The sequence below is a fragment of the Perissodus microlepis genome, chromosome 15 (assembly GCF_051167445.1).
Source record: "Perissodus microlepis isolate ML-2025 ecotype Zambia chromosome 15, ASM5116744v1, whole genome shotgun sequence".
Lineage (NCBI taxonomy): Eukaryota > Metazoa > Chordata > Actinopteri > Cichliformes > Cichlidae > Perissodus > Perissodus microlepis.
The window spans coordinates 2,570,943-2,593,644 of record NC_140475.1 but is presented as its reverse complement, the minus strand read 5'-3'; the positions used below and the strand labels follow the sequence as shown (position 1 = coordinate 2,593,644).

At 40.7% G+C, this 22,702-nt stretch overlaps 1 protein-coding gene and 1 long non-coding RNA gene across 13 annotated transcripts in view; one reads left to right on the top strand and one right to left on the bottom strand.

Moving 5' to 3' along the window:
- The window catches only part of nrxn3b (neurexin 3b), a 329,334-nt gene that overhangs the window by 200,078 nt on the left and 106,554 nt on the right, over positions 1-22,702 (top strand). The window lies entirely within an intron of this gene.
- Positions 5,244-12,104, bottom strand: LOC146371400 (uncharacterized). Of its 2 annotated transcripts, XR_014802736.1 has the most exons (3): positions 10,898-12,096; positions 8,376-9,087; positions 5,244-5,674 (listed from the first exon to the last, which is right to left on the bottom strand). It is a non-coding gene; the product is annotated as an uncharacterized LOC146371400 (long non-coding RNA). The 2 variants fall into 2 exon arrangements; XR_014802735.1 differs by lacking the exon at positions 5,244-5,674 and having other exon boundaries at positions 7,878-9,087; positions 10,898-12,104.

Genomic DNA, 22,702 nt, shown 5'->3' with positions numbered 1-22,702 from the left:
ACGCTGACTGTACCTAGAATACAAACAGCCTCCACAGAAACTGTAAAATGCTGTATATGGGTGTTTTTAGTGTCAATTTTCAAGGTTGAAATGCTCCCTATTACTATTTCATTGCAATCTGGTGTGTTGCAATAGTTTATCATCATACTGGCAAACCAGTGTGTATTCATTGGAACCAATTTGCCCAAGTGCATTTAGATAGGGATTAAAATGTTGAGAAATGGAAAAAGGCATCATCGGGCTTCGTGAAATAGAGCAATCAAACTCCCATTCTGCTGTAAAGCGGTGCTAATTCCACAAGCCCTCTCCACCCTCTGTCTTACATCAAATAACGCAGCCTTAAGCATTTATAAAGTGCGACTAACACAGAATCTGGGTAGTACTTCCCTACAATATACCAGGATATGTTTTTAAGTGCATAACCATTAAGTCAAGTCATCCGAGTCTCTGAGCTCTCCGAGTGTTACACTTTGATCCTGTGGCGTCAAAGTTTATCACTTCTTCTCCTTTGATGGAGGAACTCTGTTGTGTGTTTGTGCATGCGCGAGTGCCTGTGTGTTAATACGTACTGAGTCTTTGATCCAGGATCACCTTGAGGACAGCGGCTGAGGCAGCGTTATGTGGGTGACAAAAAAAAAAGAAGGTATATGCCATAAGCTGCTCTGTAATATAAAGTTAGAGCCAGCAGCCACTTAGCTTATCTCAAAGATTGGAAATCTGGAGGAAACTGCTAGCCTGGTTCTGCCAGTTTAAACAAACAAGATATATTGCACAACTACTGAACTTTTTAAGGTGCCAGTAGGCAATGCTACGGAAAGCCAACTGGCTGCTGGCTTCAGCTTCAAGTACATATTGAACCAATACAAGCGTGAGTGGAATTGAGTTTCTCATCTAAGTCTCAGCCAAGAAAGTAAATGCGTAAGTGTATTTTTTCAAAATGTTGAACTTCGATCAAATGAAAATGTATCGATTCCAGCAGGCAAAATGCACATGTTACAATGTTACAAAGAGATGAGTGTGAGGACAAAAGCAGCACTTTTTAAATTGTGCAGTCCAGCACAATAAAAGCTCTCTCTCTCTCTCTCTCTCTCTCTCTCTCTCTCTCTCTCTCTCGCCTTATTTTTAGATATATAGAGATATGTGGGTTATAGTCAAGATGTTGGGTTGCGCTTTACCATTTTCATGCACTTGTTTCTTCCTCAGCTGGCTGTGGGTTAAAATCATATTGAACTTCAACAAAAACCACACACACACACACACACACACACAAACACACACACACACACACACACTAGCCTTTTATTATGGAGTGAATATTTATTGCTGGGACCTTTGCTGGGATACCGTCACATTCCATCCCATTACACAAAATGCCACATAATAACATTGCCCTGTCACTTATTCCTGTTTTTGATGAGTATATGGCAGGATGTGGGTGTAGGGCGCAGTATCAATGGATCCATCTTTGCCAGTGAAATGACAGAAACAGCAGTTTTTGTGAGTTGTATAAAAGACCAGATTTTGTCAAAGAGCATTTTAAGCCTGACACATGATTGTATGAAAGCATTTTTGTGTGAAATGCTACAGTAAGAGAGTCATACAGACCTGTCCCTCTGTCTTTTTCCATTTCAACGCAGAGAGCTTGATGAGAGATTTTACCCAATCAAGGAGGAGGGGAGGTTGAGCAGTGCAACCCCACAGAGAGCATTTTATCTACCCTTTTGGGGAATGTGCTTTATTTTCACAAGGGTGCAGTTAGTGCTCTGTTGCATAACTTTGATGCACACAAATGGAGATAGTCTCCTTCTTTATCTAATTTATCTCCCCACACACCCCGCTTTTTTTCTTCTTCTTTTGACAAAGCCACCTGAATCAATTTAACTGTGCTACTGCTCAAAGTAATATCTGTAGGCGAGGCTATGCATTTATGCTGAGCTTGGCCTGTGTGTCCAATGTGCTGCCTGCTTACTTGTGCATATTGCATGTGTGGAAAGTCAAGGCCATCACACAGCTATTATAAAATCGAATGTCTAAAGAATTAGACCAGATTATTTCCTAATGTGATGATTTTACTACCCTCTTCATACGTAGATGTGTGGCACGCACTACCCATTTGCTGTTATATGCTTCTGTTTTTTTAGCTAAGACCTTTGTATGTGTGTGTGTCTGTTTGTGTGTGAGAAACATGATGCAATACCATCACAAAACACTACTCTCAGTAAGATGCTGTGGGTGAGGAGAGGACAACAAGACAAAGACACGCTGAGGAACCCACGGTATCCGCAGCATGTTGCCTCTCTCTGAGTATTGTTCTGCTGGTCCGTCTCTTCCTGTTAAAATGCTGTTCTTCCTCCTCACAGTCGCCAAGTGCTCAAAGGGGACTCTCTCTCTTTACCGCACAATACAAAGCACCACGAGATGACTGATGCTATAGAAACAAAAGTTAATTGAACTGAATAGAGTGGTTTATTTATTTTGCTTCAACCTTTATTTGAGTCATATATATTTCACTGATTTATATATGACTTTATATATGACACCATTCTATTTTGAATGGTGGAGAAATAAATTATAAATGCATCTAGTTTACACATGCTTCTGGTCTCTGTTACAGCAGGATTTTGTTCTGTTGTCGGTGAAATCAAGTATTTCAGGCGCCATTATCTGCTTCAGTCTCTTGTCATTGTTTTCATTTGAATTTAAAGACTGCAGGTGTTGCAGTTAACTATATGAATATCTGCTCCAAAGATGTCATAAAAATTGTAGGTTGTAACTTTGTATACGATTAATGTGCCTGTGTAGAAGTCTGTTGCATTGACAGTTTAATTCCTTACAGTTTTTTTATTTGTGAGATATAAAAGGAAGAAACAGACATCTGTATGTGCAGAATAATTTTCTGTGCTGTAGAAACAAAGTCTGTGGGGATTGCATCGTTCCAAGTGCCTGCACTCAAGGGAACACATTGTGATGTGGGTTTATCTTGAATCAAGCTTTGTATGAAACCCAGAAGAAATTTTAGCAGTTCAGTCATTTATTTTTAGCAGATTTCCACTGGAAAAAAATATCTTTACTGCTGCTTCACAACAGCTCGCACGATTTCATCGCACGACCTTGTTGTTTGACAATTTGATGCAGATCTCTTCTCATCATGCGTCATGTATTCTCATTTGTGACAATTTGGAAGTCTTTGCCTGCGTTTTGTGCGTTCGTGGCACTCGGCTTGGTTCAGCTCAGCACAGCTCAGCCTGAACTGTCGTCCAGTTGAGGTTTCAAGCTTCATTCATAAGTCATATGGGGGGGTGGGCGGCTGCTGCATTTTTAATCTTTCAAACAAACAGCCACGTTTCAATTGCTGCTTGTCAGTTTTGATTTTGTGATTCATTCATTATTAAGTGTGTTAGGCTGCAGTGCAGTGCAACGGATGGATTACTGCACTTTAGCCATGGGCGCGGTATGGCTGTGTGTGTGTGTGGGAGAAGACAGATGTGCGCTTGCACATGTGCATGTTTTCATCCCACCAAGGACGGCTTTCTTGTCCGTTGTATCGTTTGAGAGGTGCTGTAAGGCGACACAGAAAAACAACAGCCAAAGTTAGAACACGTCGAATGTTTATTTTGGACGTGCTTTTTAATCGGTCTGCTTGATTCCTCCATCAAAATGTTCCAGCTGTATCAGTGCTCTGAAAGTTGGCTGATTTCTTTTTTTTTTTTTTAAGCTATTTTTTTTCCAAGGACAAAAATGAACCTTCAAGCTTGACCTATCTTTGATGTTACCAGCCTTTCTTATTTGCAAGGAGATTGTTTTTCACCCCACTGAGAAGATGATTTCACTGACTATGGTCTGCTGTTTGACAAAGATTATGTGTTCAGAATAATTTATCCCAACAGCCACTGACCAGATTGCCTTGACATTTCCTAATATTTATGGCAGCTTGTTGAACCTGTACAGTCTCCACCTTCAATAACACTTCTCCACAGCCATCCTTCTGATGTTTCTGCTGACCTTTAAGCTATTCTTTTAGTACCACCATTTCAACATCGCACTGAATAGGTTATCATACAATTTCACCTGCTGTAATTTTTTATGGCTTATTGGGGATAACAGAAAACATTTGTGAACACACCACATCATCAGCGTTTAGCAAAGGCTTGCTTATTTAGGTAACCGACAGTTGTAAAGTAATAAGAATATTTATTTTGAGTTCTGGCCTCTACTAAAAAGTTGTGAGGAAATAACTGGCTCTTTAGCTAAAACTCATAAGCTGCCTGTGGAGTAAGATTTGAAGTGGATTTTAAAAACCTATTCTGTGGTTGTTGTTTGTTTAGAGTGAGCCACAACAATAAAACCGGGATCTACACAGCAAATCTGTTAGCTCAAACTTTTGTATTAAGCACCGTGAAATCAACAGCAGCTGTAGATTGAGGCAATAATTATGATGTTATCCAATTATTTTCCAATGTCATTTGTTACATACAATATTTTAGATTGCAGCTTCTTTAACTTTATTACATTCAATGAGATGTTGTTTATTTCAGGCCAAAAATGCCACAATTACACATTACTTACTTTGCAAATTGCTATGAAAATGATAAGTGGACAATTACATCTCCGCTCATTCTAGAGCCATCTTCTGGACACACGTGGCATTTTTCTGCTGCTTAACAATAAGGCTTTAGGCTTTTATTTTATTATTTTTTTTCCATTCTATCATCTAGGGGGGCTATTTTTTAGATTTTTCGACGTTATTACTTCTGCATATAAGAATAACAGTTGAATGTGTAATGAGTTGATGCCCTTGATAGAAGGGTTTGGGTGAATGGATGCTTTAAATACTGTTTGTTCCACTGCTGTCAATATTGTTGATTTCCTTTATCCGCTGGGGAGCTGGTCATGTGTCTCCTGTGCCAGGCTGCGATCCTCCAAAATGCCATGCAGTGCTCTTTTTCCGCTGCCAATCCTCCTTTAAATCCTGTCACTTCAGACGAGAGGAAGTTTGTGTGTGGGTGCGTGAATGTGGAAACATCCAACTCCACCAGTTCTTTTTTTTTTTTTTTTTTTATATAATAAAGGAAACTAAAAGAGCAAATCTAAAGAAACTTGGATTAACCTTGAAAGTCAAAGTAAAATCATGAGTAGGTATAAAAACAAGCTTTTATGTTTCATAGACATTTACATAGACTTTAATAGAAAGTCTCATTTTCGAGATATTCACAGTGTAAAATGATTCATTTTGAACACAGAGAAGTAAATTTAGTCTTTTCTTCCCACCAAACATAAAATAACAACAGTTGTGATAACTAATTAATTAATTAAAGAAATGCTGCTGTTTAAATGCATTTTTAATATATTTTCATTTTAAAAAAATTTCTGGACATATTAATAGATTCGTTTAATAAAAATCAGCTGATTAACTAAAACCATTATTTGCAGTGCTCCTCTCATATTTCAGTATCAACACAGCAGTAATTGTGTCACTTCAGGCTTTTGTTGAATCATACAGAAGATGATGAATGTCTTGTTACGGGCTGCTACTCTTCAGTTATGAATCATGAGCTGAGGTTAATAGAGTTAAGAGTTCTTATCCTCCTTTCTCCCGAGTCCCCACTCTTCTGTGACATTAAGATGTTTTTGCGCTCCATTTGCCCGTGTGCAGGGCAGGCAGAACAGGCTTCATCTATCACAGAGAGACACCGCAGAGAAATCAGAATGTAAAACACTAATTAGCCCTGATCCTGGCGAGGGTTCATTACCGAGTCAGCGTGAGACTCCGTGCTCCCAAGGTTCCTATTGGTTGGGAAGTTGGGAGCAAAATACGCAGCATTTGGGATTGAGGCGCTGGGTGTGGCAGTGCAGCAGAGGATCAAGTTGTGCAACTGCTACTGTATAATGTGTGCGAGTGTTTATGTAGTGTACAGGTGGCTCGTTTGCTTATGCCTGAGTGCATGTATGCAAATGAAGGAGTGGCTGGTGAGCGGCCGTTGTGGCGGCGGTGCAGATGAGCGAGAGCCTCCATCTGCAGTATGAATATATCTTATTCACTGTTGAAAGGCAGAGCACCCCTGATGGCTTGTTTCAACCACACTGTGGATCAAGTGCTCACTCTCCTCTACTGTGCTATTAAGAGAATAAATAGTCTGGATTATCCACTGTAACCGTAGGGGAGTGAGTGCAATGAACATACTGGACATATTGGTTGTTTCTGATGATAACAGCACATGTTGAAAGTTTGTATTTCTTTGTCAAATATTTTTTTTTTACGCAAGCGCAGGCTGGGTGTTGGCATAGAAACAATACTGTCGTTATTTACAAAAAGCATGTTTCATTTCTTGTGCTTGATATTGAAATGAACTGTCTCCACCATGACAGAGCACTCACCACCGATGAGCCCTAACTCAAGATTGCGCTTACACACTATTCTGCGCTGTTTAGTAAATCTGCATTTACAATCACGCATGTGCCTGAAAGAAAAAAAAATATCGGCCAACATATAAAATTTTTAAATCACTACATCATAGCATTTCAAATTATTGGTTGAGTTTTATTAAAGGTCAAGCGGCTTGTTTCCCTGCATCTTAAAATTTTTTATTAGAGATGTACCAAGTAGGGCTGCCACAAACGATTATTTTGATAGTCGACTAGTCACCGATTATTTTTGCGATTAGTCGACTAATCAGATCATCATCCATTGGACATAAAACGTACAGCTTATTGCACCAGCAGCATCTGCTCTTATATAACTATCATTAGCTTACAGCTTTAAGTATTTAAGGTATGTGCTAACTAAAAATAAAGACAAGATGATAGTTTATTAAATTTTAATGAAATTTGCAGATTGTTTCGGTGGAGTTTAATAAACTCAGCCGTCTGCTCCTTGCTACCTAAAATATAACAGGACACCGGAGTATATTCTGTGTAAAAACTATAACTTTAATCTCAGCCAAACCGATTTACTCAGGAACAAATAAAATACTAAAAAAAAGCCAAACAATAACATTTTTAAGTTATCTAAGTGACTTATGTATGTTTAACCTGAGTAGCGAAAGAGGCAGTGGGTTTTAAAACGATTTGCCAGGAGTCCGATGTTCTCACCGGCTCTCGTGAGCCTTGCCCCGGGCTAGCTATCGAGCTGGTGGGTAACAGACGTCTCCAAAACGTTGGAGCGCTTTTAAAAATATGTGGTGTCTTGATAAACTGAGCAGATATTTGAAGTTTACACAGCAACATTCTCGCCTGAAAATATGTTAAACGTTTATTTTGTGACCCAGAAAGAATAATAAGAGTAATATTAAAACTAACTAGCTGCCGCCATTGTTGGAAACTGAGCTGGGCTGCGCGGTTCCTGAATTTGGACACAGCTACGATACCGGACACTGCTTCTTCTTCTTCGGGGTTTAACGGCAGCTGGCATCCTTGTACATGCAGTGCTGCCATCTTCTGTTTCAGTCCGTTATTACACTCTTAAATCCTACTACTTATTCCTGCGTCTTTTGTGATCTTACAAAGCTTCAAACGACGCGTCGACTATTAAATTAGTCGTCGGCGATTTTAATAGTCGACGTAATTGTGATTAGTCGACTAATCGTGGCAGCCCTAGTACCAAACAAAGCAAAACGATTTAGACAGCATATGAAATGAAGCTACACATGTTGTGTTACCAGATAAAAACCAAAAATCATCCTGTGATTTTAGATTGGAATTCTAAGTGATTAGAGCCCAACTGATACATCGGCTGATATTCAGCCGTTTGCTGATATATCGGTATCTGCATTTTTATCAGCTAATAAATACAATAAATAAAGTGAATTTAAAAAGCATAGGCAAGAGAGGAGAAATCATTATCTAAGTAAGAAGTCATAAATAAGTACGCACGACAAAGCTGAGGGAAATCTGTTTATGTTTCATGTGCCAGAAAGATATATCGGATTTTTAAATCACTAAATATCAGTATCCGCTCAGCCCCAAATGACCCTATGCCTCTCAGGTTTTATTAGAGCTAAAGCAGCTGGTTTCCAAGAAATATACCAAACAAGGCAAAAAGTATTTACACAGCATGTGCAATGAAGCTACAGATGTTGCTACCAAATGGAAAACAAAAATCAATTTAGCTGTGTATTTTCTGTCAGCAAATTTGCTCGACTCTGGGAGCTGATACTAATTAGCACTGTGGCAGGATGATTGACATATCTTCACACAAAGTCACAATCTCAGCTTCCATCAAGGTGTAAATGACATATAGAGAAGGTGAAAGCCACAAAACAAAACAAAAACCATAACAATATCAAAATGTAAAAAATCTTGAAATATTGGGGCGTCTTTCATCAAATGAAAGATTGACACGAACAGATAATTTGGATGAAATGTCAGAGATGACATACCTCTTTGTTGACTTGTCAGCTTTCGTTACGTTCTTTTTATAAACGATCAGACTCACAGCATGAGAATGACAGTCAGTCTACCCTGAGAGCAGACGTGGAAGCACGACGAGAACTCTTCTCGGTAAAAATGAAACATCAAGTGAAGATTAAAATCACTGCATGCAAATTCAGTTTTCACTATAAATTCAGGCCAGACTGTGCTCTCGTGATGATATACAGTACTTAACAAAGGCACAAGCTGCTCTTTACCACTGATTCACATTTTACTTACTTGACAAGTAACACAAAAAACACTCAGGAAAAAGCTACCGTTCATCCCTATGTCAGGCACTTTGAAACACAAAGTAACACAAAAATGTAACCATTTTTTGTTATTTCATGTTAGTAAAGTAGAAGTGGGTGGGGCATAGTGAGAAAAAGGGTGATATCAGGAACATCAGTGCAGTAGTAAAATAAAATCATGTGATAAGTTGTGCAGTTGGTGTTTATAGTGCTTTCATTTCATATTGTAAGGTCGACCCTACAATAATACATACAGAGAAAAAAAAACAACAATCATATGACCCCCTATGAACAAGCACTTTGGCGACAGTGGGAAGGAAAAACTCCCTTTTAACAGGAAGAAACCTCCGGCAGAACCAGGCTCAGGGAGGGGCGGGGCCATCTGCTGTGATTGGTTGGGGTGAGAGAAGGAAGACAGGATAAAGACATGCTGTGGAAGAGAGACAGAGGTTAATAACAAGTATGATTCGAACTCACCAGTGTCAATAGTTAGCAGGTGGTGGTGTGGACTGTATCTAACTAATTATGCTACTTGGCTGCTACTCAGCTACATCTTGTTATATCTGGTAATATAGCATGGTGGCACAGAGGTGCAATGCTAGCACTGTCACAGCACAGTTTGACTCTCCTGCCTCAGTACAAAGGACAGTGAGCCTAAGTGTGGAGATGAGCATGAAAGCCTATCTTTCTGTGTTGGTAGAAATGATTGATAGTTATACAGACAGTTATGTGGTACGTGAACTGCTGCTTTCTTTCAGCATAGATCTGAAACTCTTGTGCATTTGGATCACATTCCCTCATTTTGGGAATGACATGTATTGTGTAGCCTGAGCAGACTCTGATCTCTGTTCCCTCCCTGCTCTTGTTCATTTGCCCATGAAACAAATCCAGCAATAACTGCGCCACCGTGTGCCTCAGATAAGGACTCCTCTTGAATGGGGAGAGAAAAAAAGTACAAAGGGACATCTTGACAAATGCAGCAAACCAAAGCAAACTGAAGCTGTGAAGTGGCTGTGCTTGGCGCCTTCTCAAAGCTAACAATGAGTCACACGCTGGAAAAGTTTTGCGTCACTTATAGCACATTGATGAAATGGCTTCCACTCAGCGAACATGCGTCCCCCTTGCTGTTTTGGAATATCTCAGTGTTGATCCAGAAGGTCAGCAGCGAAAACGCTGAACGCTCGCGTCAAATCGCATTACGGCTTGAGAAGAAACGTGATTAAACTGCAGTTTGACTTTGAGTGTTTATTTCTCCTAAGGCCTAGAAGACAGTTCCCCCTTCAGAAAACAGAAAGAAAAGATTGACAGAACAGGGACTGGAAGCCTTTCTTCGCTGTCATTTATATTTGAGTGGGGAGAGATTTCACCCTTTTTTGAAATTCACTAAATCTGTTTCCATGTGCATTATGCATGGGATTTTTTTTTTTTTTAGTTCAGTGGTTTGGCTTCAATAGGCTTTCAGAAGCATCAAAACATAGAGGGAGACGAGGTCACATGTAGTTGCAGGGAAAGTGACACCGCGTCACCCCGAGCTGGGCTCCGAAATGCAACTCTAGGAATAGCAGCTACACTGGTACCACTACTGTTACACATTCCTTTCGCTCCCTTCATTATTGTTTTTTTTGCCTCCCATACTTCCATACTTCTTTTCCTCTGCTGTTCATTCGCTCACTTTTCCCCTCTCTCACATCTCCTCTCTCTGTGACTAAAGGCAGCCCACTCCTCTGCAGTGGCTGCCTGCCTCCCTGATTTGCTCGCTGCTCAAGGAGGATTTGCATAGGCTGGCCCACTTGCCGCTTCTCCCCTCCTCCTTCCCCTCCTCTCCCTCCCTTCCTCCGTCCCATCATCTTCGCTTAGTTTCACCTGAGCCCGCTCCCATCCTCTCTTTCTCTCTCTCTCTCTTTCTCTCTCCGTCGTTCTCTCGTTCTCCTGCACCCCCCCTCCCCTTCCTCCATCTCGCTCCCTCCCACCGGTTTCTCATTTTCTCATCCTCCTCTTTTCTCTCTCTCTCTTTATCTGTCTGCAAATCTGTCTCTTTCTCTCATGGAGTGATACAAAGAGCTATCAGTCTGGGTCTCCCTGGGTTAACAAGCCAGACCACTTCACCTCTCCAGGGAAATTTTTTAAAAAAGAAAAGAAAAGAAAGAGCTGGAGAAAAAGGAGAGGGAGGGAGGGAAAAGTCTGACAAATACTGGATCGAAACTTAAGGATGGAAATAAAGAACAAGTGGAGATCTTCACCTTGCACTGATGCTCTGTAGCTGAAGAGTGAGGAAGGAAAGGAGTGCGCTGCAGCCGAGGCGATAGAGAGACAGAGAGCTGACAGTTTGTCCGCGCCGGAGTGCGTGGAGCTCCTCATCTTTCTGTCGTTCCCTCCCATCATCTCTCCCTCCTCCCCGGTCTCGTAGCTGAGGCTGTGTGTTATCTGTGGCTTGACAGAGCGGGGCTGTGCACAGCAGAACGAAGCGGAGCGAGCGGGCTGAAGGCTGCAGCGTGGGCTGTCCCTTCCTGTCACTCACTCTACACCCGCAGGTGAGGAAGGGCGCACGGGGACAAATTCCAGGTGTCTCCCACCATTGAGTGCACGCTCTGTCTTGTCAGTTGCTCCCGCGCACACACACACATGCAAGCAGGCTACCTGGTCATCAAAGGAACAGCCACGGGGTGATCCTGCCGAGAAAAGAAAGTAAATACATATTGGATTCTGGTTCAAAGAGCCAGCAAGCAAACGAAGAACAGCGGGATATCTGCTGCCTTCCAACCAGCGGAGTCCAAGAGACGAGCCCGGGCTGCATTTTGTTTGGGGGGAACTGCTGGATCCTACCTTAACAGGGAGCTTGTGTTGATTTCTCTCTGCTATGGAGTTTGCTGCTGTATTCTGGCTACGGGAAGGTCACTTTTTCTGAGATCCGCGCACATCTCATTTACTCTCTTTCAAACATCCAGTAGGGGGGGGCGTGAGCCATGCTCCCCAAAGGAAAGCCCCAGGAGGGCCAGCTGATCTGGATGTTGCTTTTGGCTGCGGGATGGATGGTGCTGGGTTCTGCTCGGAGCTCCTCGTCCTCATCGTCAGATCTCCATCTCCTATCTCCTACCTCCGGAGCCCCCCCACCCCCAGCCCTGCCTCGACCCAATCACCCGCAGGGCCCTCAGGGGCCCAGGCACCACCAGCCACCTGTGTCCATATACCGCTCCCCGGCCTCTCTACGAGCTGGCCACGGTGAGTCCCGTCACCTGTCACCTTGCTTCTATCTCCCTCTCTTCACCGGCTCTCCTGCTCGCTGTCCATTTATCATTATGAATGATCAGAGTGAGAAGGAGCCATCTGTAACCAGCTCTCTGTCATTTTCTGTCTCTCTCTATATAACTAGCTCATTTCCTCCCTCCCACTGTCCCTCCGTTATTGTCTTTCTTCTTCACTCTCCCTCTCACTCATCTTTCCACCACAGCTAACGATAGCTGACAGCAGCTCTGCATCATGGAGCTGTACATCGTCTATGAAATTATAGGTTTAATTGTCAGTGAAAGGCACTGACAAGCAAAACACCCACGGTGACTCTATCAGCTGAGGAGCAAGCGGTGACTCTGTCTTACCACGATCCCTGTTGGATTAACACTTTGGTAATTGATGATTGATAGAGAGTAAAAGGCTTTCAGATGGTTCTCCACATGTTGAAAATGTGCTGTAGCAATCCTCTGTTTACAGAGGGGCTTAACCTCAGAGCTGTTAGGATATCGTTACACAAAATGACACGCAGGGATTTTTTGTTTGTTTTTTAAGTCGGGTTAAATTTTGCAACCTTTAAAAGTGGACTTATATAGGATTTCATGCGTCTAGCAGCAACATGAGCGTCTCATCTCTGCAAGAGAATGCACACGCCCAGGAGGGGAAAAGCAGCGGTGGTCAAAATGCCTTTTTCAATATTGACTTTTGTTTTATAGGTATTTAATGCGATCTGTTTGCACCATTAGCTGCAGCCCAGACATCAGTTGGGGGATATTTAGTTTCTCTAATAGTACAAGGTGCCGCTTACTGTATGGCCATGTCGTCATTCATTTGAAGCATTTATGCATCTCTCTGGATTGGTTCTCTGTTGTAACAGCCTGGCTTTCAATGAAAGGCCGTAAATATAAGTGGACAGTTACCGTATGCATGAAAGCATGCCATAAATAAGTTTGAACCTCGGTAAATGTTTTACATGTGTTATTTTAAATATGTGTAGATGACTGCTTGTTCTTAAGGTCTAATGTGATGAAAAAAAAGCAACTTTTTATGTGCCAAATGCTTTAACCTCCTAGGACCTTTTTTTGTTATTTAGACCAAAATACTCAATTTTGCTCTACAAGGGCCTGATATCCACTTACGAGGACATTATCCTGCTACTGTTCTATCAACATTTTAAACGAATATCCTCCTATGTGGCTCTTATTTTTCTTAAAAACAAAAATAAGGTAAAAAAAAAATAAAAATCTGGTAATTCTTTGTTTATGACATTCATCAGGTCCCAATCAGCCCAAATATCAAAGAGAAATTAAAAAAGCATGCCGTGGAAGAGTTCGGGTCTTAGGAGGTTAAGACAAACTGAATTATCAACTAAATTCTGCCTGTGAATCATGGCTTTACGCTACTGTTCATAGTAGTGGCGAACAAAATCAGCAGGCCAAATGCAAAAGGCCTGAGCTTTATTTTTCACCGGCAACGTTTGGGATATCCAGTCAGTGCCCTCGTGTCACACTAGATCAATCAATCCCTGCGCGGGGATCGAATCTGTTTAAAAAGTAAATTTGAGCCAGGTCTGTGCTTGACTCCTTTTAACACATCGAGGGCTCATTTTTAGCACGTTGAGGGCTATTGGAGCAAATGAGCCTGACAGACCGAGAGGTGGTGGAGAGAGAGAGAAGATCTGCATTACTAATGTGGAATGTGCAAACCATACAAAGTGCAAGTCTGGGCAGGGACTGGGTGGCAGCCATTTAAAAAGCTGTAATAATGATGGTGCATTAGAGATCGAGTTGGCAGAAATTTCATTTTTATTTGTTTTGCTTTTTGCTTTTTGTCTCCACACAGATGCTGCTTGAAGAAAGCAACATGTGACTTTTTTATGTACAAGCTGAACAGTTTTGTTTGTTTGTGTTAAAACCTTTAAATCTAGTCGGGGGATAAGGACCTTATCTAAATTGTATCTACATGTTATAGGCACTTTAATTCGCTGCTCTCCACCACACTTCTCTATGCCTCAGTTGCAGAATTATATAACTGCGTGCGAGTTGGTTCAGATTGGTTCTGGTTGACTTTTGTGTACATTTGCATGCAGAATGCGGTGACTCAGTCTAGGGCAAGATAAGAGAGAGGATAAAAATCAAGAGATTATCAGACTTGTGTGCGTGCGTGTGTGTGTCTGTGTGTGCGCATGTGAAGGCTATTTACAATTCAGCAGCAACCGACTGACCCTGGTATTGGCGTGATTGGTATTACAGATTCTGAGGTACACTTTGGAAAACTACACAGACACAACAGATACATACTAATGCTCACTTGTGTAACATATGTATAGTATGTGAAGGCACGCTGCATGATTCATGTGCATACATAATTTATCTGTACAGTATATTAATCCGTGCGCTAGCTGCATACAGTGTGCAAACTCTTAATTAGACACAGTGAATTGGAATGATTGTCTCTGTCACACAGCAGCAATATTAATAAATAAGTAGTTTGGTCAGGGCATTATATCCATGAATATGAGTAACAAATTATTTCTTTGTTTGATTTATTTATTTAGCAGTTGCTGTTTCTCAAGAGCCTTTAATTGTTCACAGGATGTTGCATAAGCATAGAAATTCTATCATTCCTGAAAGCATAATAGCTTTTATTCCACTAGACGAGACTTTTATAATCTCCCAGGTGTTGACGAGATTGTCGAAGGTTTTATCTGTTATTTTATTTTTTTATTTTATTTTTTTTAAATGAGTGAAAACATGACAGACCGGATGTGCTGTCACTATCAGTGCCTCTGCCTCGGGATGTGTATTTTCTGAGCTGACATAAACAATATTCAGTGTGTTTCATGTTCCCCGTAGCTGCTTTTCAGTCAGTGTTCTGATGCTGCCAGATGACCTGCTGTATAAATTAATCAACGTTTAAAAATTGCCCAAAAATATCTCTGCTATACTGCTTACATTATAACACGCAATCATCCCAGCAGAGGCGCATGTGTGTCTGTGCTTTAGCAAACACATGTAAGTAAATAGGATAGAGGGGTTATTCGTCAAATTCAGATCATGTGTGCTGTGCTTCGTATACAGAGTACGTGCACAGTGGGAGCGCTGAAAGTGATAGTACAGACATTATTGTTTTACTAGAAATTGAACAGACTTTGTTTAAAAGTGAATGAGTCAACTGAATAACAAATGTGAGAGGGGTTTGACCTGCTTTGAAGCTTTGCCCTTAGCACTTAGGAGGAATAATAGAGAGAGGTTGAGAGAGCGCGTGTTGTTTGCCTGTGTGTGTATATGTGGCAGTCGTTTGATGCGGGATCACCTTGAGGAGATTGGCTGTGGCACCACACCGCGTAGAACGGCCCTATGCTGTACTCGAAGTCTCAGGAAGGTTAAAATGGAGAGAAGAAGGAAGGCAGATCTCTCATATGTATATTTGTTTCACTTTCCTGAGGTAAGCTGTAGCGCTGTGGTTTGAATAAAAGTATCAAATCCTTCCTTTCTTTCACAAATTATCAAAGGATTGTTTGTTTCCTTCTTGAGCCTTTGACACAGTGTGAAGGAAAAGTGTCAGTATTCACAGTTCAGCTTGACTGAAGAATGGTTTGTTCTTGCTGCTGGGAGTATAATTCAAAAGAAGCAAAAGAGTCTAATGCAGCCTTTGGATCAAGACTATGATGTGGTGAACATTACCATAAATATATTATAGGTGCGTTTCAGAGATCTCATGTAAAGTGGGAAGACCACTGTGACATCAGTAATATGCACTGGAATCATGCTGAATTATTTATGTCGTAGGTGTATTCTCTGTTCTCGTTACTTCCTTTTAGTTTTGTGCCCAGCCAGCAGCACAGCCTGAGTGGATGCTCTGCTAGTCCAGCTGATCTAGGGTAACATATTTAAACTAAATGATTGGTCATGCAGTTTACTGAGATTATTTGCCTAGATCCCCACATAAGTCAAGTCGTAATAGATGATGTAATAGAGTTAACCAATACCCAGAAAATACCCCATACTCAATGCTGTTTTTGTTGTCATGGGAGCACAAAATAGCAAACTTATACCAGTATGGTTGGTTCCAGATGTAAGCTACAGCCCTGTTTATTCCTTGTGCTTCTGGTCATTTGGCACCATATTTTTTACTGATTAAATATAGCTGTTAGCTTCTGCTCCAGTCAGCTTCAATCTGGGACCGTACGGGAAACAAAACACTTTTTAGATGCTAATAATGTTGTTATCCTGCTAAATTAATGCTGTCTATTCATTTCACAGGCAGGCCTGATCACATTTGCTGCCTAGCTTGTTGGGCATGTCGCCTGTAACCATGTGTTGACAGTAGGTGAAGACGGCACTCTTATTATCTGCTGTTGACAGCAAGAAACATCATGTTTTCAGAGTTTAGGTATCAAAATGTACCATTAGCATCGGTTATCATGACATCCATGATAAAATGATACACTTTAAACTTGCTAATTGTAAGTTAATAGCAATATGCTAGCACTTTCACAATTCCCATGCTGTACACTGACAATTTAAAGGTCATCATATTAGGGGTGGGGGAAAAAATCGATACTGTGTAGTATCGTGATATTTTGTTTGCTAATAATGTATCGATACAGGGACAGCAGAAATCGATATTTTGTTACAAAAAAGGTTTTTGTGCTCTGACTTCAGAGCATGTTGATCAGCTCCTTTTTCTGAGCAAGAATCCTGACATTCCTTCACTGTCCAAATGTGTTTAACTTGTTTTTTGGCAGCAATAAACATGACAGTTTACTTATTTTAATTTAAGACATGTTTTATTTTAATTAAGTTTAAAACTTTTTTATTTAATGTAAAATTATATTTTGTTTTAATTTACTTTCAAATTCTTCAGTTGCTGAAGGGGCTGCATAGTTTTCACAAATTGCATAGTTCAGAATAGCTATAATTGTACCAGATGGTTGCATTCAGTTAAGTTGGACTAGACTGTAATACAAACCGTTCAGTTTGTCAACAGTAAAACTGACTGAAATGAGAGAAAGACTGAGTGCGAGACTTTTATATTAGATAAAATGAATATTGATAAAGTTTACCTTTATGTACAGAATCTGAATATCGCAAAATATTTTTAAAAATTGCAATAATATCGTATCATGCGTTAAGTATTGTGATAATATCGTATCGTGGGATGTATGGTGATTCCCACCTCTACATCATATACACACTAATTAGCTTTATATTGCCTAATAAACATGTTAGTGAGAGTATAGCACACATAGATGTAAACAGGGTTATTTTTTATTATCATTCACATGTATGTGGAAATAATTGCATTTAAATCAAAAGAAAAGTAACAAATCGTGAACCAAGAGTGACTGCCTCAAACCTCTTGGGCTAATCGAAAATGCTTTTATTAAAAAATGTTAACTGTGACATTGGCACTATTTCCATATATGAAAGGCAACAGCTGAAATTTATTTTTCATATTGTGGCAAGGGCAAAAAAAAAAAAAAAAGAAAATTTAAAATGGTAAAGTATTTGCTTTCCTTCTCAGTAGGTTCAGTAACTTGTGGCGAGAGCATAGCAACACACTGGAACACTTCCTGTTGTCACAGCTGAAGTTATGAAAAATGTATTTGACCCTTCAGTCTCCTGTAAAATGTATTTGTCCAGGTGTGGTGGCTGCATAATAACTTGTCCCACATGTAGCACATATATGAATTATTCCAATGAACCCGGAGCACTGTACACTTTGTGTTGCTGTCTACCTTGATGAGGCATGCGTGTGCAGGTATTATACAGCACATTTCTAGATTTAAATGATTTTGCCCTCTGGCTGTTCATGATGGGCACAGAATAAAATAAAAAAGGAGCAAGATAATTGAACGATAGAGGAGAAGAAACTTGTGGATGTTCTGTTGTTGTGTACAACTCAAGAAAGACACAAAAAGCTGGATTTTCATTTGAAAAGATTTCCCTCCTCTTCTTCTTGCTTGACTTCTTGCCCTCTTTTCAACTTTTCTCCCTACTTCCTGTTTTTGCTGTAGGCAACAAATCGATAGGAAAAGCTGTTTTGGGGGCTTAATTATGTGGTTATTTCAGGTTTTTCCCTTCCTGGCGTCTGTTTTTTGCCCTCACAAGTTTAGGCATTTTATCTTGGAGAAAGACAAGCCCGTTTTTCAGGCTGCCACAGAGGAAGGAAAGGAGGCGAGGAAGGATGAGGGAAGGAGAGGGCAAGCGACGAAATGAAACAAGATGAAAAAGAAAAACAAAAGTGAGAAGACACAGTTGAAATCATTAATGAGGTGACAGTGACATAGCAATGCCTCCTCCTGCAAACTCTGACCTTTATTTCTCTATTTTATACCTGCTCAGCTCACAACCTCAGTTTTTACCTTCCTCCGCCTGACTTTCTCCTTTCAACCTTGCCCATATTTCTCTTCTTTTACCACATATAGATAAACAGCTTCTTTTTTCTTCTAGAATTATTCCTTTCAGTGTATTTTTCTCCCTAAATCTGCTTGCTCTGCAAATGAACCAGAAAAAGTCTGTTCTCAGAAATTCATCCTGTGGAAACTCAGCGCTTTGCTTTCTCCACCATGCTCGGTCGCTCCAGCCTTAGTTTATTAATTATATTTATGCTCTCTAGCTCTTCCAATTATGGTGGTGGCTCTAACAGGAAGTAGTTGAACACATCTCATAATTATCCATCAAATGATTATTTATTTGAGCAAACCCCCACTGATTGTAGATCTATCTGAATAATATAACTGTAAATGAATAATCCATTCAGCAGGAATTGAGCCAAGCGAGGAGAAATTTTATATTTAATTCCTTTTTATGTTTTTTATTATGTTTGTCTTCCACTGAATTCACTTTTTTTCTATTAGGATTTTTTTTACTATTATCACACACATCACAAAGTAAATGTAGAAGAGTTTTTTTCTGTCTTCACCCTTTCTTTTTACTCTTTAGTTTTGAGCCCAGAGCCAATTATGTTGAATAACTGTCTCTGTGTGTCACATCTGTCTCTGTGGAGATGGTGACAGAACCTCCAAAGGTTAGACAAAGTGAAGATTTCCTACGGAGGTCATGAATCCTGTTGGATGTGACCTACAGTGACATCATGAGGTTAAGTAATGGGTTGTTCTCTGGACCTCACCAGCGTTTAGTGACTTCACCCTGAGCTCATTATATTCTTGATCAGAACTACGACTGACACTTAAAAACATCTTCCAAGTGAAGTGCCTCATTTTCTCATTTAGATCTGGACATACGAGGTAACATGACCAGTTCTCACCACTGAAACCATCAGGAATTATTAGAGGATTTTGCACCGCAGGCTGTGACCTCGAGGCCACCGAATGAATTATTTATACATGTTATAGAAAGGACCATCCTTCGTCATGCTTCCACCTATCCTCAGATGTGAACTAGTCAGCATTTAGCATTTAAGTGATTGATTCTTGATTCTGTCGCAGAAGTTATTGGTTCTGTTTTTTGGAGCACATTGAATCCACTGCCTTAGTAGTTTATACCACACTATTACTTAAAAAAATCAGCACAATTATTTCTTTATTCTTGGTATGAATTTGAGTACGTCGCTCCTATATAATACAGGAAGAAATGTTCCTGTTCAATTACAGTATCGGCAGCATAGGTTGCCTACTGCAATCAACAATCAACAGTTTCTTACTGTGAAAATGTTACAGAGCTGCAGTGTATAAAAATAAGCTCTACAGCACAATCCTGTGTGATCACTATTAAACTGTTATTTTAGTGCCATCTCTATAATTATCACTGTAATGTATAACTCTGTATCCTTCTCCTTTTAGCCTGAATCCAGTTTCTTCTCTTCTATTATGATGATTTTTATTTGTTCAATTACATTTTATTAATGTAGCACCAAATCAAAACAACGGTCACCTCAAAGCACTTTAAATTTTTAAGGTGAAGACCCTGCAGTAATAAAGAGAAAACCCTAACAACCAAAGCAAAGCACTTGGCAACAGTGGGAAGGAAAAACTCCCCTTTAACAGGAAGAAACCTCAGAACACTTACAGCACATTTCACAATTAGTAATGTAGAAATGCAATTGTATTTAACATTTTAATAACTGCACTGAAGATAAAAACTGTGCGGATGTGATTGAACGCTACAGGGGTAGAAAACACTGTATTTAAAATCATGCTTTGCTGCTCGAGGACAGAAGCATTTATAGTAATCAACTGTGTTCACAGGAACGGCACTCTTTTTTCTTACGTGTGCGTAAAACATTTATGACTGAGTAAACAGTCTGCGTGTGAGCTGGGATGCTAGCCCCCTGTCAAAGGTGATTTTTGTTCCTGCTCAGCGCTTTAGAGCTGGGACATCTAGACAAACATGTTTTTGCAGACACATGTGCAACCAAGTGATAATTCATCCCCTGATAAATATGTTTACAGCCAAGCAAATATAATATTTGTAATCCTCTCCATCTTGCCCTGCAAGGTCTGGATATATATCTCTTGCTCTGCCAGGTTTCCAGTGCAGTATTTCTCATTCATTGTGGTTTATCAGGGCAGAAGGGAAAAAAAAACTGCACAGAGAGAATGAAACATGGTGATGTAAACCGTGAATAAGTGGGGGAGATAGAAAACTATTTGGAGAGAGGTGGCAGATAAAGTGAGATGAAGATAGAGAGAGTGCACACGTGATGGAAAGAGAGGTGCAGCAGAGAGGCAGACGGAAAAAGAGAGATCGGGATAGCCTCTCCAACCCACTCTAGTCTAGGCTAAAGTAGCTAATGGGCTTGCCCAGACGCACTGAGTGGATATTGCGTTGGGACTTCCTGCAGTCCCACAGCAAATAGACTACCAGGGTTGGCTAAGAGGGCTGCTGGCCAGCCGGAAACATGATATCATCTTGCAAGCACAACTAATATGGACACACAGGCAGAAAGCGAGAAAGACAGGGAGGCCGGCACGAACCCAGTTCTGACAGATTCCAGGAAGGAACACCTGTAGGCATAAGTGAATGAGCAAGTCGATGGGTCAGTGGAAGTGCTCTGACATGCATATATTGTGTCCTGATATGGACTGCCGACACTGTAGCTTGCTGAAGGACAAGCATGTGTGGCGAACAACTGGCAGAAAACTTGTGTGCCCACACTTCTCTCACATACAAAGCTGAAGGACATTTTCACTGGACAAGAATGACCGTTACAAAGCTGAGGCGTATTTGGAGGACACTCGACTTACAGTCATGGACATAGCTTACACACTAGAGGCCTCAGTGGACTGTTACAGTTTGATCTTACTCTGCATACAGAGGCACGCGTGGCATCGAATTATTGCGACAGCCCTTTCTCACATACACATTCCACTTGTTTGCACATAAAAACAAAAACAGATCCATAATGCAGGAAGCACAGAAAGAAAACCTTGATGTAAGAACAGACACTTCGTGCTGCTTTTAGTGCTGAAAGAGCTTTAGAATAAAAAGAAAAAAAGGTATTTTAGGTGCTGTGTAAGCACAGTGTCCTTGTTCGAGTCCAGATGGATGCCCTTGGTACATGTCCCCTCTTTAATAACCACACTGCCTGATTAAAAACACCACTTACCAATGCTTATCTCATTATGCAATCTTGTCACATAAAATATACATATATTTTCACATAAAATAGTTAGTATAAGCACGTTAATTTACATAATTATTGCTGAAATTGCAGAATTTATCCTAAAAGTCACGCGCATTTAAATTATGAATTGCATTGGTTTCAGTGTTACACCTCTGGGATGGTACATTCTGCAAATCATTGCTACCTAACCACACTTCCCTGTGGAATCGTTAGCACTCTCAGAGGAGCATTGGGCCACTGCATGTCACGACTTTAAGTGCAGGTCAGAGGTCATGAGGTTTTTTGGGGGTTATTTTGCCTGCTCCTCGTTTACTGTGCTGAAAACTGCTTTTGTGAAGCAACTACAAGCAGCCTTCCTCTAACCACACTTAGGGCTTCGAAGTAAAGCTCAGGGAGTCTGCATTAAGCAACAGATTTTGTTTTCTGCAATGACAAATTTTTATGAATTACCATTAAAAGGCATGACTGGGGAACGAGGGAAAGGAGGCTCACCTCTCCTTCATTCGAGTCTTATAAGCGACTTTATAGCTCGTTTTAACCCGTGATTCATCCTGTTTTACAGGGCACTTAGTGGATATGGATATTTCTTATGGATTCCGAAAGCCCCCCAGGGTCCTGTAGATGTAAACAATATATGTCCCATATTTGTCAGGATGAAGAGTGCAAGGAGCAATTTAGCCTAGCTAGCAGGATGAAACTGCAACTACCCTGCCTGAGTAAGATTGATTAGATGCTCATTACTCCATGCACGTGTGTGTGTGTGTGTGGGGGGTGTTTCCTTCAAAAGCAGGCCAAGGGATTAATCACAGCAATGATACCGTGCCAAGTTATTATCTACATTGCCTTATTTGAAGATGCTGACTTGCACTGGGGACTGACTGCGGGTACGCGTGCGTCTGCCATTGTTCCTCCACAAGAAGCAGCTTAAACTGAAGAAGAAACTGCTGTGCCCATATGCTGATGTGTCTGTTTGGCTGTCAAGTCCTTTCGCCTGATGTTCACGCACTAACTTTCTTCCATTGATCGACCGACTTGTCGATGCAAGCCAGGACTTTTTTTTTTCAAGTAGACCTTTGCTCAGTCTGCTTTAAAGATGCACTTTGAAGTGTGCACCCAAACGGAGAGGTCTTACATGATGCACGCACGCTGCTGCAGGTATTGCGCCATCTGCGTCTTCTCTCACGCTCAGTGCTGTGAACCTGATGAGACCGTCACACACATGCAAA